Genomic DNA, 14,189 nt, shown 5'->3' on the forward strand with positions numbered 1-14,189 from the left:
AGGATCTAAGGAATGTTTCTCCCCCATTTCACCCACCAGCCTCATTAATGTGGCACATTCTTGGAAGCAGTAAGCACTGAATCAGGACCTGGCTATCCCTCTATGCACAGAGCATTTTTCTATTTCTGTAGAGATTAAATTACCATTCATCACCACTACCTTAAATTAACATCCTACTGAGATCTTTAATAAAAAAATACACCTTTAGATCTATTTTGGTATATTAGTTTATAAAGTGATGAAATGGAACCCTCTATTGCTCATCTCCCTCATAACAGTAAACAGAGGGAATAGGTATAAAATCGGGTCCTGTGGCTGCATGCTGAACATCACCCATATCTTACCTTTAAATATCGCTTTCTTCGGGAAAGGAGCTCAACACTCTCTGAAACGCTTCTGAAATATTTGCGTGTAGTATTTGGGGCTAATTTAGGAAGAGCTGGTACTTGTTTCCATCGCTACCATGAAGCATTTTCCATCAGCTCCTCAGCGGGACCCTTAGGGAAACAGTGGGAGTCTGAGAGACTCGGGATTGAAGGCAAGCCTCCCACTTGCCTTAGGAACACCTGGATCAGTATGGGCTCCCCGAATCTCTTTTCTTTCACTGACAAAATTGTGTTGAAAACACTTTTTTATAGAATTGTTGCAATTATAACTTCTTAACTAATAGTCCTGCTTCCTCTTTTCTTACTCCACACTATTTAAAAAAAAAATACTTCAGTTACAGTATTTTTCTTTTTATTCCCCAAAGCCATTTGGTTATGTCCCTCTCCCATTTACAAGTCTTCCACAGTTTACAATGCTTTGTGATAAAGTCTCAGATCTTAGAAAAGCTTAAAAGAACCCACATGATAGGCCTACTTCTCCAACTTAATTGAAAACCACTTCTCCCAACCTTCCTTAAACCTCAGGACCTTTACACGTGCTGTTTTTATGCCTGAATCCTTTCTCCCCTTGGTTGACTGGCTAATTCACACTTATGTTTGAGAAGTAAGTACAAATGTCACATTTTCACTGTTAAAGTAATTAAACAAGGAGGGTGTTAGACTGAGGTGGCTTTGATGCCTTAGCACCTAAGTAAGCAAACTAAAACCTAAGCCATTGTAAATTCCTGCAAATGACTCAAGGTTAAGAAATCAAAACCTAAGAACAACCAATTATAATCAGCCAAAAAGCCTTTCATAAATAAAGCAACTACTTAAGCTATAGTCAATCAAATAACTTCCTTGCTCTGTGCAGAACTTTATGGATATTTTAAAGTAGAAATTATCTTGACTTTTGTGTTCTGAAGGGAAAAGTATAAACTGAATTCTTTCTAGAGTAGCTATATTTGAGCTTGGTTGTTGGAGAAAGGCTGGCTTCAGATTCCTCAAATTGTGAGGGAATCTTATATAATAAGAACCTAATATGCAAATCGACCAAATGGAGGAACGACCAGTGGAATGACTGGTCACTATGACACGCACTGACCATGAGGATGCAGATGCTCAATGCAAGAGCTGTCCCTAGCCCGCAGGCCCCAGGCCAGCCAAAGCGGGTGCCAGTACCCCCCCCCCCCCCCGCGCCCCCATCGCCCTGCTGGTCGTCCCACAGATCAGCCCTGATTGCCAGCCAGGCTTAAGCACCCTACCCATGCACAAATTTGGTGCGCTGGGCCTCTAGTAAATAATGTGATGTCGTAGAGAAAGTTTATTTGATTTGAATTTGATTATTTAATTCTACCCAATAAACACATGATAATTACCTTCTTTTTTTTTTTTTTGAAGTACAATTTCCATTTATTTTCCCCCCAGAGAACTTTTCTTCTCTCCTTAAAGATTTAGCTTTTTACATGGGCTTTGGTGGAGGTCGTGGGGCAGCACCCTCAGGTCTAAATCGGGGTAGGGGGTGTTCGGTCTTTCCAGGCTTCATGAGAATGATTCCTGACTACCTTGCTGTGAATGGCACAGCTCACACAGTAATGTAGTTTCACACACAGCTTGGGAAGCACATAGGCATCAAAGACACTCGCTTCGGAGATGTCCCTAACGGCTGCAGCCTCTGCTATGTTTTGAATGACAAACTTCTTAATGGCCTTGTCCTTGGGTACGCACCGGGCACAGTTGGTGCAACTAATAGGCTGCACATGGCCTGTCTTTTTTGGCATGACTGTTATTCCTTCTTTTTTTGGTCATCTTGGAAACAAGGACCTGAGAGAGGCTGATAATTACCTGCTTTATGTCAAATGCTCAGGAGACACAATAGAAGAGAAGACTTTTCCTTATCCTTAAAGCAGTGATTTTTCTGCTGTTGTGTCACAGCACACTGGTGTGCTGCACGAATTTGTAAAACATGCAATACCTGACTATTGAGTCAGGGGCACTTACGCCTTTTCCCTTAGATTGTCAAATATAAAAATAAATGACAACAGCCAAAACAAAATAACTGTCTGGCGTGAATAAATCAAAATTATACCTATTTTTTGTCAGATTGGCAAAAAATATATTTTTTGGTGTGCTGCAGAATTTTAGTAATCAATTTATGTGTGCCATGAGATGAAAAGGGTTGAAAATTGCTGGTTTAAAGAACTAAAAAATCTTTCTACAACTAGAATGGACTAGAAAATAACAACAAATTTGTTTTGTTTTGTTTTGTTTTTACCACAGATTTTGTGTGTGGGCATGCACACCCCTGTGCAGGATATCCTGCCAGTGGGAAGAAGAGAATGTATGCTTCTCTTTGGACAATGAGATTCCATAAACCTCAGAGAATAGAGGCAAGATTTTTTTCTTCTCTCTGTCCTGTGCTCATTTCAAGGCTCTGGAAATCCTGGAATCATCACTTTTTGGCTTGAAAATTTCATAAAGCAGAGAAATCAATTGCTATTTGTCCTTGGATCTTTAAGCTAAAATATGCATACAGTCTTTTTTATGGAGTTTCTCATTAAAATACTCCATAACTTTATTCTTATGCCAAAATTTTGAAGATTTGCTATTTCCATAAAATTGTGATTATACTTTCTGTTTATGTTTTTGCTCAGTCATGTAACGTAGTAGTATGCTCAGTCATTTTCCTTATTGTATCTCATTTCTCTAATTCTTATGTCTTACCTTTTTTTGAAATACTTTTTACGTTTCTATTTCTCCTTTATTTTCACTTCTTCGAAGTTACTGGAGGATAATGATTTTCATTTTATTGGCAGAAAGTATAAAATTATTTTTAAAGCATTTTCCCCAAATACAATTTATACTAAAAGTTTAAAAAAATGTCCATGGACTTACTTACTTTCATATGGTCTTTGATAGATTTTTAAATATATGTTTGGTAGCGTACTAAGAAATTTTAGGTAGTTACCAAAGGAAGATTTATTATTTCTGGCTGTCTTCTTCTTATGGTATAATCTCACTGAAATGTCTGGATGCATCATTTAATTCAAACCAAGTGTCCAGCAGCGTGGTTTATTCGTTTGTCTTCAACTAAAGAATATTCCATGGTGTAGTCTATGTTCTTTATATAATGGCTTGATGGAACTACACGTGGCTTGACAGAAATCAAAGCTTCTGTTAAAAGACAGAAAGGACAGCTTTGTTAAACTCTTTTACGAGGTTATCATGTGGCTATTGACAAACTAGGAAAATAGCATGATAGAATATCAGTATTTGAAATTCTAATTAAAATTGGAAGTACAGCCCCCATTCCATATACTCTGCCTTGGCCTTTCTGTAATGGCCCTAAGAGTATGTGTAAGCATTCCTGCGAGTGCCTGGTTAAGCGCTGGAAAAATTGCAACATTGGCATTAAGGCAAGAGATAATTAGCTTAGTCAAAAGAAATGAATAGTGTAAAACAAGTAAACAAACAAACAAGAAAACACAAAAGTTTGGGGATTGCTTGAGATTACTGAGATGTGGATGATGAAGGCTGAGAGTTAGTTTACTATATCCTAACAAGCTTAACATGGACTCTCTGGGAGTGAAGTTAAATCTGTGTATTTTGTGCATTGAAGAGAAAGTAAAGGCCCTGGCTGTCATAGATTTTTTAATTAGTGAGCAAATAATAAAAGGCCACCACACATTCTTTCAGACAAAAGTATCCAGTGACAATGGATACAAGGCTAATTGGGAGGTAAGCATTCATTACACACACACACACACACACACACACACACACACACTAAAAACAAGCATGATTCTCACTCTCATGGAGCTTATGTCAAACAGAGTACACAATGTGAAATTACTAATGATAGACACTTTTTCATTATACTCATAAAAGAAGCCATGTAGGAAAAATATAGAAGACTTTGAACTTACATAGTGAGGAAGCTAATTTAGTCAGTAGAATTTAAATCTTTAGAAACATGCTTTCCTTATAATCTGGAATGTTTGTGTGTCAGGGAGGGAGGGAGTCGGTGAGCAGTAGTCTGGTGGCCCAGAGCCAAGGGAAGAAACAACTTAGCTCACAATAGGCATTCTTAGCAAAACCAAAGTATAGTGACATCAGCGTCTACATATTTTCCATGATTTCTAAAAATATAATTTTCTCATTAATAGAAAAACCCTACAACATACAATTTTTAAAATTAAAGGATGAGTTTTTGCACTTGGTTGTGTTATTGGGTGGTACTATTGCATTTAGGTGATGGCCTCCCAAATTTCCCATGCCTGATACTGCTGAGAAAATACTCGGCAAAAGAAAGGTGGCATCTCCTGTTTAACCCTGACCATTTATTTCTGGTCTTCCTTATAATAATTATTATTTTTTAAATATATTTTTATTGATTTCAGAGTGGAAAGGAGAGGAAGAGAGATAAACACATCAATGATGAGAGAGAATCATTGATCAGCTGCTTCCTGCACCCTTCACACTGGGGATCGAGGTCACAACCTGGGCATATGCCCTGACTGGGAATCCAGTCATGACATCCTGCTTCATGAGCCACCACTGAGCCACGCTGTTTGAGCTCTCATCATTAATCAAGATGTTTACAACTATGAACTGTCCTAGTTTTTATTTGTAGGTGTTTGGGGTATTATGTGCTAAGTCCACATGTAAAGAGAACAAACAACTCTCCTTGATAATCTTCTGGTCTTCAGTTATAGTAATAGTTTCCTAGAATGGCAGTGCTATTATTTGCCCAACTGCAGTCTGTGTTCCAGAAATGCTTAATACTATCTTGTTATCCACAGCTTAACAGTAAATAGGGGATTAATAGTCTGTCAAATTTAATGACCAGAAGAACAGATAAAGCATGACTTCAAAGATTTCTCAATGTTTAGGAATGGACTTGTTCTGTCTGTGCAAATGATATTGGAAATATCCCTGTGGTTGTGAAAAAGAAGAAAAACATGATTATACTAGAGTCATGGTCAGCAAACTTTGGCTCCCGAGCCACATGCGGCTCTTTGGCCTCTTGAGTGTGACTCTTCCTAAACCTTAGGAATACCCTAATTAAGATAATAACAATGTACCTACCTATATAGTTTAAGTTTAAAAAATTTGGCTCTCAAAAGAAATTTCAATCATTGTACTGTTGATATTTGGCTCTATTGACTAATGAGTTTGCCGACCACTGTACTAGAGGCCCAATGCATGAAAATTTGTGCAAGAGTAGGCCTTCCTTCCCCCAGCTGCTGGCACCCACTTCCCTCTGGCACCCAGGACCCAGGATGGTTTCCCTCCAGCCTCGGCTTCATCAGGAAAAACATCCAAGGATGTCTGGTCTAATTAGCATATTACCCTTTTATTATTATAGACTAGAGGCCCGGTGCACAAAAATTTGTGCACTCGGGGGGGGGAGGGAGGGTCCCTCAGCCCGGCCTGTGCCCTCTTGCAGTCTGGAACCCCTCAGGAGATAACGCCCTGCTGGCTTAGGCCTGCTCCCGGGTGGCAGAGGGCAGGCCCAATCCCTAGGTGCAGTCCCTGGTTGGGCTCAGAGCAGGGCCGATTGGGGTGTTGGGGCGCCGCCCCCTGTCATGCACAGAAAAGGGCAGATCGGGAGGTTGCGAAGCCACCCTCAGTCACGCTCAGGGTAGGGCCGATTAGGGGGTTGGGGCACCACCCCCTGTCACACTCAAGGCAGGGTCGATGGGGAGGTTGTGGTGCCACCCCCTGTCACTCACAGAGCAGGGCCAATCAGGGGGGTTGGGGCTCCGTACCCTGTCACACACAGAGCAGGGCCCATCAGGGGGTTGGGGCGCCGCCCTCTATCACCCACAGAGCAGGGCCGATCAGGGGTTTGGGGTGCCACCACTCTCGCACTCAGGGCAGGGCCGATGGGGAGGTTATGGCTCTACCCCGTCACACACAGAGCAGGGCCCGTGGGGGGGGGGGGGGTTGGGGCCCCGCACCCTGTCACACACAGAGCTGCAGGGCGATCAGGGGGTTAGGGAGCTCCCCCCTATCAGGCACAGAGCAGGGCTGATCAGGGGGTTGGGGTGCCTTCCCCTGTCATGAACAGAGCAGAGCAGATAGGGAGGTTGTGGCCCCACCCCCTGTCACACACAGAGCCAAAGGGCGATCAGGAGGTTTGAGCGCTGCCCCCTGTCACGCTGCTCCAGGGGCCAGGAGGACTCAAGGCTCCGCTGATCCCAGTGCTGGGAGGCCTCGCGGCTCCACTTGACACCGGGGCAGTGAGACCTCAATGCTCAACTGATCCCGGTGCTAGGAGGCCTCGCGGCTCTGCTGATCCGGGTGCTGGGAGGCATATTACCCTTTTATTATATAGGATAGAGGCCTGGTGCACGGGTGGGGGCTGGCTGGTTTGCCCTTAAGGGTGTCCTGGATCAGGGTGGGGGTCCTGCTTGGGTGCCTGGCCAGCCTGGATGAGGGGATGATGGCTGTTTGCAGCTGGTCACACCTTCTTCAGGGTGGGGGTCACCACTGGGGTGCCTGGCCAGTCTGGGTGAGGGGCTGAGGGCCGTTTTCAGGTGGGCAGGTGACTGAAGCTCCCAACCTCTCCTTTTTTTCTTTTTTTCTTTTTTAATTCTGGGATTTATTTATCTTTTATGGCTGTCACTGGAGCTGAGAGCCGCCTTTAGCTCTGAGGCTCGGCTCCAGCTCTGAGACCTTGGCTGCTGAAAGCAGGTATCTGGTTTGTTTGAGTTCTGTAATTGAAACACTGTTGCAACACCAGCTCGGCCAGGTGGCTAAAATCATGGGGTTTGTTTAGCTTCTATAATTGCAACATTGTTTCTTAGAGTGAAAGCTCAGAGCCCAGCAGCGGCAGGAGAGGAACCTTGGCTTCCTCCTTCACTGGAGCAAGCAAGCCTCCTGTTCACTTCAAGCTGCCTGGCTGCCGGCCGCCATCTTGGTTGGCGGTTAATTTGCATATCGCCCTGAGTAGCCAATGGGAAGCATGTTGGAGGTACAGTTAATTACCATGTTTGTCTGTTATTAGATAGAATACTTCTACTCAAGAAAGTGTGCATGAAGTCCTTGTGCAGAATGGAATGTTCTGTTTTAGGAAATCATTTTTTTTTTTTTTGGTTAGTATTTATCAAAACTGATTTTTATGATTCTGATTGGGATTGGAAATTTATATAACCAAGATTGGCTTCTAGGGAAGACTAAAATCCTTCCACTGATGAATTCAACACTTTTTGCTCAGACTTTGAATTTCAAAATAATCAAGCTCTGTGGTAGCAGGAAAAATGGCCCTGAGGGATCTAGGAGATAGCAATGGGAGCAAAACTCTTCATCCACTTTGCATTTTTGCCTTTCTCAAGACCTTCCCATCTCTTGACACACACATATATTGATACTGCCATCCAAACTTAGCAAAAGTCCTTAACCCTTAGATCAGTAAGCAGTGATTCTCACAGTGTGCATAAGAATTATCTGGGAGTAGGTGGAAAAATCTCTATCCTTTAGAAATTGTGATTCTGAGGTCAGGTCTGAGCCTACGAGCTTTTATGTTTTGTTTTGTTTTGTTTTCAATTACTTCTGGTCAATCTGATACAGATGGCCTAATGCCATACTTTATGGAACTCTGCATACACTTTAAATGCTGGATAGCCATGGTCAGCTGCATTTATCTGTCATTGGTTCAACTGGCTGTGCAGTGGAGTGCAGTATCTGAAGTACAAGCATCCTGCTAGGTCCAACTGCATGTGAGGGGGTAATTCTAAAATAGGGAAAGGTGTGGTCTGGGAAAAGCCTCTGCCATGAGTTCCCAGTATTAGCACAGTTAGGGGTAATTAATATTTCCATAAAATACACTTTGAGTTCCATTCAAAGAATTTTCTGGAATTTAACCCAGTTATTAGTTGGTGTTATCTAGACTTCTGAAAGTTAATGTGAGGTGATTTATCGCTGGATGAAATGTAAGCTTGTTTCAAAGGAAAGGAAGGGGCCGAAGTTGGCTTGTGACTTAATGCATTACCCTCAGTGATATTTACGTTTTAAAGTGCCACAGACTCGGCAGTACAAATCTTAACAACAACAAAAATGGCAATCAGACAACCGTGGGAAAGCTATATTTATGTATTGGACTTTTTGGCACCCCTCAAATGATGCTGAAGAGATACACTATGGAGTGCTATGTTTCTGGTTAAAGCTGCCTCTCAGCTGACTTTAGTTTCTTTAGAGAGTACAGACAGTGTGTGGGTTAAACTCCATCACTGAGTCATAGCAATGACTGAAAGTTGCATCCTCATTGTAGCTTGGATCTTTGCCATATCCCTGACCAGCATTTGAACTTGAATTTTGGCATGACACCAGCTACAATAGTCACAAAGCAAGGGCCCGTCAGCTATGGCGTGACTGACCTTTCAAGGTTCCCTCTAGAACAATTCTCTGAAAATGAATGGACTGGACAGTTTGCGTTTTATCTACTCATATAACTTAAGTATCTATTTTAAAGACGTTATGTTTTAAACATCGTGTGTGATGTTCCATTTGGTGAACTTAAAAAAGGTAATATGTGTTGGCATAAAAAAAGGCTGTTGCTTTTGTTTGTTACTCTCAATATCATTACGATTCAAGTAAAAATTAATTATTTGAATCCATTTTGATCTATAAAAATGGCTATCTCATATAGTTCAATCTAAATACTTGCATGACATACTTTGTGGAAAAAAGTGTATTAGCAAGATATTCACATAATAATACTAAATTAGGAAAAATATAACATTGAGCTTATAGTGAAAACCCAAAATATTTGTTTAAATTATAGTTATGAATACAAAAATTAACAGAAAAAAGTATGAAAGCTGATCAATGGATGTCTTTCACTGGTAAATAGAGTTATGGAGTATTTTATTTGCTTACTGTTGTTATTTTATACAGTGGGTATGTGTTATATTTATTTAACAACATTTACTGTTTTTGTGGGTATCAAAGTAGTATGTTACATATTCTTTTAGACATCTTGTGAAATAGAAAAAATGATAAAGAAGAAAAGTCTTAACACACAGAGATTTTGTGATGACTTTTTACCTACTCCATTCTTGTCATTAAAAGGAACATTGTCATAATACAAACTTCAATTTTTTTTTCTTATTGATGAAAATGATAATTTTTATACATCTTTATTGGTCATTGGTATTAATGAATCTCTTTTATCTATTATTTCTGGAGCATTGGTCCACTGTTCTTTTCAAGAATAACCTGCGTGTTAGAAGACAGGAAACACCTTTGATTTGCTATTGGCCCTATTTTAGCTACAGTGATATTATCAAAAGTAAAACTTTTCATAACGATACAGAAATAAGCATTGCATATTTTAACAATAAGGCAAGACAAGACAGCATGTAGGAGGAAAATCAAGTACAGAAATGCAAGAAGTACTGGAATGTTTGAAGATGGTATTTACATTGTTAAAGATCATAAGGAATGTCAGGTTAACTACAATCAGAACTCAGAGCTTTAGAAAGCCTTCATATAGCGAGTCATCATACATATCCTATAAAAATAGCAGTCCGTTTCCTCCTCACAGCTCAAACTGACCTGACTTTCTAAGAATTCAAAGAAGTTCAGGGGAAAAAGCAAAGGTTGTTTTTTTTTTTTTTTCTTCATATGATTTGCTTTCATCCCCACACCTTCCCCCATCCCCAACAAGTGACAGGAATCTTGGAATAAAGTAAAATTTAGGATGGCTTTTGCTTCCAACTCTTTAAGAACCATTACTGTGTATATGAATTTGGGGATGGCAAGTACTTGGCAAAACTTAGCAAACACACTTCTAAAATAAATCTCATAAATGAGCCAATTGTGATGAATAGCTACATTTGAGCTACAATTCTTGGTTAGGTAATTTTAATGCAGTCACTGTGTTATTTTTTGGTCAATAAATAATATGCTGGAGGGAAGAACTTTACATTTATGTTAAAACAATTCCTTTCTCCAAATTGGTTATTTTCTTCTTTACTCCTGTTTAAAAATAACTAAATCATCTTGTGATTATAAGTCTTAAAAACCTAAGCTTTCATTTAAGGAAACCCATTTTAAGTAATTAAGGATAAATCAAAATAAAAAATTCTTAATAATTTAATCTCATATTACTCCACTTTGGAGCAACATGATAAATCAACACATTGCTTATCCTTAATTAAAGTCCCTTTATTTCTATATTCTTCCTATTTCCCTCAATGTTTTTTTTAATCATTTGAAGTAGACACTCATATAAATAAAGTTAATTTAAATGTCATCATTTTATTGATTTTCTTACTCTCTTAATTAGCAAGATGGCTGATTTTTAATCTTGTTGTGAACTATCCTTCAATAAAATCAATTTTTCCTTACATGAAATATTCAGCTCAGAAATTCTGTTGGAGAGAAACTCAAGTAAAACTGTCATCAGGCATCTCCTCCTGAAGCATGCAAGCCAGAAATGTATTTTTCTTTACTGATTATTTACAGAGGGCCAGCTAGGACATGAAGAGCAAGGAGAAAAAAATTATTAGTGTTTCTGAGACATTGCTCTTTCTTTCTTTTACCAACAATTTTTGTTTGTTTATTTTTTCCCTCTAAGGATGTTTTTCTCTTTGGAAATTTAAGTTAGGGTAACTTATGTAAAAGGAATGTCAGACACATGTTGGAAAGCTGAGCCCTGCCCCATGTAGCTCAGTTGGGTGAGTGTCATTCTGTGCACTGAGGGGTCACCAGTTCAATTCCCAGTCAGGGCACATACCCAGGTTGCTGGTTTTATCCCCGATTGGGGCTCATGTAGGAGGCAGCTGATTGATATTTCTCTCTCACATTGATGTTTCTCTTTCTCTCCCTCTCCCTCTCCCTTCTTCTCTCTCTCTCTAAAAAAAATTTTAAAAAAACCTCAATAAAAATCAAGAAAGTTGAGGGGGTGAATCACACACAAATAAAATAGCCAGACATAGAAGGCTTTCAAAGAAAGTCACATTAATTCAAGCATAGAAGTTGCCATTATATCAAAAGAGACTGACACCTTTTATTAGTTTGAATAATATAATGTCCTTTCGAGAAGTTTATTTGTATACTAAAACTTTGTTTTCTGAGTAAGGAGAAAATAATGCTTACTTAAGCTAATATTATGGCATGTAAAATGCAAATCATTCTTAATAATAGCAAGATTGTCTTAGGTAATTATAGTTTTAAATATATATAACCATAAAAACATATTTAAAAGTTTAATTTTTTGAAATGTATACTCTTATGCACTCATTTGGTACATGATTTTAATATATATCTCCCTGGAAATTAATTCATATGTCAGTGCCTCAATTTATTTTTCACTAACACTTCCCATAAGGAGCTTTTCAAATACATTTTTTTTAACTGTCCACACCTAAATTAGTCTTTTCACGCTTCTAAAACAGAATACTGTATACTGGGTGACTTTTAAACAATAGAAATTTGTTTCTCACCATTCTAGAGGCTGTAAGTACCAAAATCAAGACACCAGCAGATTTGGTGCCTGGTGGGGATCTACTGCCTGGTTCATAGAGGGCTGTAACCTCACTGAGTAGAAGAGGCAGGAGATCTAAAATGTCTTTTAGGAGAGCACTGATCCCATTCACAAGGCTCCACCCTCATGACTTAATTGCCTTCAAATCTATTCTCATTGGGGATTAGGCATTTTAACATATGCATTTTGAGGGAACAAAAATATTTAGTCTATAATACCACTCAATAAAAATTTAACACCACAGATATACTTTATAGCTGTTTATGTACTGTAGGTATACTTGTGTTTTACATATAAAAAGGTTGAAATAGTTTTCAGCCCCAAAATACTAAGGTTTGCTTCTTTGAAAGAAATATTGTGCCTATTGAGAATACAAGATAATGTAGACCTTTTTTAAAAAGGATTTTTAATTTTTGTTGAACTTCACTTTTTTTAGCTTTATTTTTATTGTTGACACTATTATAGATATCCCCCATTTACCTCCCTTATCTACCTCCACCCAGGCCCCAAACCCCCTTCCCTGTGGCCATCACCACACTGTTGTCTGTGTCTGTGGGTTATACATATATATTCTTTGGTTAATCCCTTCACCTTCTTTTATCCATTCTCCAACTCTCCTCCCCTCTGACAGCTGTATACTTTTTAAAAAAATGTATTTCAGAGGAAGGGAGAGGGAGAGAGAGATAGAAACATCAATGATGAGAGAGAATCATAGATCAGCTGCCTTCTGCACACCCCACACTGGGGCTCGAGCCTGCAACCCAGGCATGTGCTCTTGACCAGAATCAAACTGGGGACATCTTCAGTCTGCAGGCCAACGCTCTATCCACTGAGCAAACTGGCCAGGGCCAGCTGTGTACTTTTGCTAAATTAAAAACTTCTGAGTTGGTAAAATGTTTTCAGTGAACTGTTCATTCCATTTGTTTGTTTCTTTAACTTCCCTTTAAGGGAATTTAAGGTGCATTGATAAAGGAAACCTAACTATTCTAAGTAGTATCCATAAACACAGTCCTGATAGTGTGTGTATTTATTTTTATTAATCCTCAAACCAAGGATATTTTTCCATTGACTTTTAGAGAGAGTGGAAGGGAAGTAGGAAGACAGAGAAACATTGATGTAAGAGAAACACATCTATTGGTTGCCTCCTGCATGCACTCTGACCTGGGCCAGGATCAAACCTGTAACTGAGGTACGAATGTGTCCCTGATCGGAATTGAACCCAGGACCCTTCAGTCTGCCAGTCAATGCTCTATTCACTGAGCCAAACCAGCTAGGGCAATGTATATATTTCAATTCACAAATGGGTAAATTAATTCCCCAGGTTCTGTACCTCTCTTCTCAGAACTAGGAATATTGAAATTTGTTTTCATGTCTCTAAAGCCAATACTAGCCTCAAGAAAATGGTACCTTAGCATTTTTTTTTTTTTTTTTTTTGGTATCAACATCTTATGGCTAAACATGACATCACATGAACTACTCTTTTAACTCTGCTGCTGTATTCCAGTTTTGATTACTGGGTCATTACTTTTTTCCAGGGCTTTTTGGTGCTGGTCTTTATTATCCTATTTTTCCCTTGGTCATCTTGCTTGAATTTATTTTTTATTTTATTTTATTTTTTTATTTCTTTATTGATTAAGGTATTACATATTGCTTGAGTTTAAATACTTTACTCAACACTTTTTCTTCTCCAAGTGTTATTATCCTTTTGTTGTTTCCCCTCCATCTGGATTGTATATCATTGCTGCCTATACCATTGCCCCAACCTTGGATACTTGCCCCTGATTTTTATCCTCACAATAATGAGTGTTGGAATTAAAATTATGTTTATAATTATGATGATGATAATTATTTGGTGGCTGTAGGTGTTAATATGTGATGCCTTGAAAAAGTTAGGGTGAACTGCAGATATCATAATGCTTTTTTGCATCCTAAATGCAAAGCTAAGTACCTCAAGTATGTCCTGATCAAGTTTTTCTAGATCTGCTATAATATATTAGCATGTGTTGTGAAAAACTTAACTAAAGGTCACAGAAAATTCCTAAAAGTATCTAGTGCTATTTTCTTAAAAGATTAAATTGATATTTGCTTAAGAAAATTAAACTGACTAGATCTTTTATGTAGGGGAACCATTAACAAGCTGACAAATAAAGATATATCTCCAAGAATCTGAGGAAAGACTATAGCTTCTTTGTCTTTGTAGCATCTGTTTTCTGGGTTCTAAACCTCAGATAACTTTTTTAATAAAAAGTTAGTGCTTAAAAACATTTATTGAACTGATGTATCCTTTAGAATTTGTCTTCTACTTTTTAAATTGATCCTTCTTTTTCTCT

General features: G+C 38.9%; 1 pseudogene; it reads right to left on the reverse strand.

Annotated features, from left to right (window-relative positions):
- Positions 1-1,766: 1,766 nt before the first annotated feature.
- Positions 1,767-2,174, reverse strand: LOC132226212 (small ribosomal subunit protein eS26-like; annotated as a pseudogene).
- Positions 2,175-14,189: the final 12,015 nt, after the last annotated feature.

The sequence above is a fragment of the Myotis daubentonii genome, chromosome 2, assembly GCF_963259705.1.
Source record: "Myotis daubentonii chromosome 2, mMyoDau2.1, whole genome shotgun sequence".
NCBI lineage: Eukaryota > Metazoa > Chordata > Mammalia > Chiroptera > Vespertilionidae > Myotis > Myotis daubentonii.